This window comes from Cryptomeria japonica, chromosome 7 (genome assembly GCF_030272615.1).
Source record: "Cryptomeria japonica chromosome 7, Sugi_1.0, whole genome shotgun sequence".
Classification (NCBI taxonomy): domain Eukaryota; kingdom Viridiplantae; phylum Streptophyta; class Pinopsida; order Cupressales; family Cupressaceae; genus Cryptomeria; species Cryptomeria japonica.
Genome location: NC_081411.1, coordinates 43792911 through 43796923, shown reverse-complemented (window position 1 = coordinate 43796923; position 4013 = coordinate 43792911).

Here is a 4013-nt window from a genome sequence, read left to right as displayed (position 1 = left end):
CTTTTGTCTGTCATCTCGGGAGTCCGGAACCCGGACTCCTGAGGTTATGTTTAAGCCAATTGTACAGACAACTTATTGGGGGGTATAAATAGGAAAAATGAACTTTTCAAAGTTCATTTGTGCATTCAATCTTTCTAGTTTTCCAACTCTGACTTACAAAGTTAGTGGCTCCGTGTTGCCAAGTTTCGCGCATTTTCTCTCGCCAAGTTGGTGGATTTCTTTCTGTCTCATGTCTTTTCTTAGTTTAGATTTTCTATTTTTTTCTAGTTTAGGTTTTCTCATTTTGTGTGTTTTTGTGTTGTTCGTGTACCCTAGGTCAGGGTTTCTAGAACCCCAGAATCCTGAGGTCCTATGTTTTACCCAACCTCGGAACCCCAGAGTCTAGGAATTCTGAAGTTTTTCCTTAGGCCACTTTTTTAAACCCGGAACCCTAGAGTTCTAGACCATCTTTTTTGACATTTAACTGAGCCACCCCGGGACTTCGAAACTCCAAAGTCCCGTGAATCGTTCCAAACACTTGACCTCGGAACCCGAGAGTTCTGAAGTTATTTATCTTTAAAAGGGTTTTCCCACCTCGAAACCCCAAAGTCCCGAAGTGGGTGATAAAATTGATGTTTTGACTATATTATAAGCTGATTTTTGGTTCTTTCTTGTAGATTAGAGTAATTAAATGGACCCAACATCTAGTAAGAAGGTTAAATAAATGGATTAGCTACCTAAAAACATGAAGTACCACTACCAGGGTCATACTTGTGCTTCCAAACTGGAAGATCAGATCAAATGGGTAACAGATACTGAAGTAGGTCACATAGAGTTAGAAGATATCAGAACATAGTTGGACAAACCAAGGTTGGATGCTCCTTATACGAGGATCAAGAGGTTAGGGCTAGTGGAGGCAATAATTTTTTCCACAATCTTTACAAGCCCCAAAGCTCATAATGACCATTGCATAATTCTATAATGCGGATACTCGGAAATATGTAGATGACAAAGGCCAGACAGTGATAGGCTTATCATCCGACATGCTAGGTTTGGTATTTGGTGTTCCATCAAGTGATGAATTCCCATTGACTACTGAGGAGGAAACTGCAGAAGTATGGGATAAGGGTGCAACTTCCTGTAAGAGGGACATGAATGAACACTAGCTCAAAGAGGAGTGAATGATGGGTTTAAAAGCCAATGATATTGTAAGGGCTGATTTCAAAGAGCCACAACGAGACCTAATAATCATGTTGAGCAAGGTATTTGGTAAACCAGATTGCCGACATTTTCACCCCTGGATGTTTTATGACTACTATTTTTATTGGAAAACAATATTATGACTGGGCCCAAATATTATCTGATAACATACATAATCAACCGATTAATGTGCATAGAACAGAGAAGTTCTTCTTCACTTGTTACGTTATCTGGGTGCCTGCTCGGGCAGACAAGTTTCTGGGGCTTCAAACAAAAGGCCAACTTGGAGATGAGGAATGGCAAAAGGTATGGGAGTATTACACTCAACTCCCTCTAAGAAAGACAAAAGCAAATTTCAAGAGGATAAATGATGCCTTCCTCTTCCCTGTTATCATAAATCTCACAGGTGATGAAGGTTACAGAATAAGCCTAGAGGCAATGGAAGTAATAAGGGAATGGGGATGTTGGTTCCTTTAGAATAAACATTCTATATATATCAGGGTTAGTGGATTTATAGGAAATCCCATGCTATTGCCCAGATATTGTAATGATCGGGTGATACTTTTAGAATATGTCAGGCAAACGGTCGGGTTGCAATCACTACTGTCTTCAAAGCACAAAATAGGTATTCATTTGTCCATGTCAATTGGTTATTTTTCTTGCTAAAAATTCGAGTAGCTAAGGTAGCCGAGCAATAATTACAGGACTTACATTTGAAAGAATTTAATTATGCTCGCAAATATTATGATCCATATGGTAAATTAAAGAAAATGATGCCAAAAGCTTATGATGGACATAAACCTAAGTTGGAAGACTTTTGGCTAACCTTCAACATAGTTTTGAAGTTAGGGAGAAGAATTATTCTCGGCTCAGAGTACCACAAATAAGAGATTTTGAAATAGAGATAAATCTTCCTAAAGAATTGAGGGATGATGGTGAGATATTAAACCAAAAATATAAAGAACAAAGAATTAATAAGAAGCCCCTATCCCATATAAGATGGTTGAGACAATAAGAAGTGGACATAGATTAAGTATCCCAAAATTTTATAAAAATAACTAAACAATCGCTGAGTTTGAGGATTAGGCCTAGTGCTTCAAAAGGAAAACATAAAGAATTAGCCACTGATAATCCTTAGTCAAAGGTACACAAGGAATAAGCTCGAAGAATGAGGTATGGTTCTCAAAAGAATACATCTACATAACCTGAGGAAGCTATTGGACCTGTGCCAACCACAAAGGAGCTCACACAACAAGTAAATAAATAAATGCAAAAGGTTGAGTTGTTGAAGAAAGAAATAGATTATAGAATAAGGGAGGGATTAGGAACCATGTCACTTGTAGAGATACATCCTATTAGGGTTGCTATTGGGAAAATGCCAGGAGAAGGTGCCATGAAGAAATATGAGAAAGGAAAGGCTGCTGAAGAAACAACAACATCAACTCAACCTCCTCCCGACACAACAAAAACATCAACTCAACCTCCACCTATTGCAACAACACAATCTCCTATTTTCACATCATCAACTACTACAATTCCTATAACAATGTCTGTGTCTACACCGACTGATACTTTTGCTACAACATCAGTAATGTCACCCCCATTAACACAAGTAATAACTCCTACTACTAAAAGGGTGACCATTCATAATATTGAGTCCGGTTCTAATAAAGAGGATGAACACCTATTATACAATTGGTACAAAGGAAAGTTGAGAAAAAGAAAAAGGAATAAATCAGTTCTACTTGGGAAACACTCACATGTGATTGAACAAGAACAAGTGGATTCTATGGATGTGGATGAGTGGAATCTACTAGAGAAGTAGCCGGCTGAAGGGGAGAGAGAAAATAATGAGCTTGATGATGAACATGATGAAAGATTGGTTTTAACTCCAGAGGACCAAGAAAATTTGTTGAAAGAAATAGCAGCTGAAGGAGGATTGAAAGAGATAGATAAAGCTGATAAAGGGTTTGAAGAAGAAGTGAGCAAGAGGTTAGGAGAGTTGCATAAACAACAATAGTTGAATATTGATATGGCTCTCCAAACAAACCAAGCTCAACAGAGTGCTTCAACCCAAGATGTTCAAATTCCTAAGCAAGAAGAGGATAAAGGTAAGAGTCAAGAGGAAGAGAAAGATGAAGGAGAAGAACAGTTACAAAAGTTGCACATGGTGACTATGGAGATCATAGCAGATGAAGGTGACAAGGATGAAGACACACCATAGTGGTTAAGCTTCACCTTTGAGAAGAAGAAGAAAGTAGTACTGCCAAAAATTACCTTGCAACAAGAAATCACTGAAGAGCCAAGGGAAAAAAAGAAGGCAAACACCATACAACATTTGTCTAGAACCAGTTCTGGTGAGGTGATTGTTGATATTGCAGCTCCTATACAAGTTGAAGGGGAAATATCCCTGAAATACCAGGTTTCACAAGTTAGATTGGGTAAACAGACCAAGTGGGGAGAATTGGATACTTTGGACTTTGCCACTAGTGTAGTAAGGAGCAAATTAGAGAAAGAACATAGTTCTCAGGCAGAAGTTAAAGCGCAGTTGGAACAATATAAGCAACTACTTGTAGAAATGGGCAAGGAATTGGATGTATGTGTAGATGATAGTTTACCTTCAACTTCATCGCTTCTAGAAGGTGATGTGAGAACACTCATTGAAGTGAGAAAGGTGGCCGCAATTGCAAAAACATGGGCACAAAATAATGCTTCTAAAATTAGATTGTTTTTGCAGAATACTATGGAGGTATATAAGAAAGCCTCGTAGATAGGAGGAGCTTTGGCTTCATGTTCTCAATAGTGGGAGCAAAAGCTCAATATTTTTTCTAAAC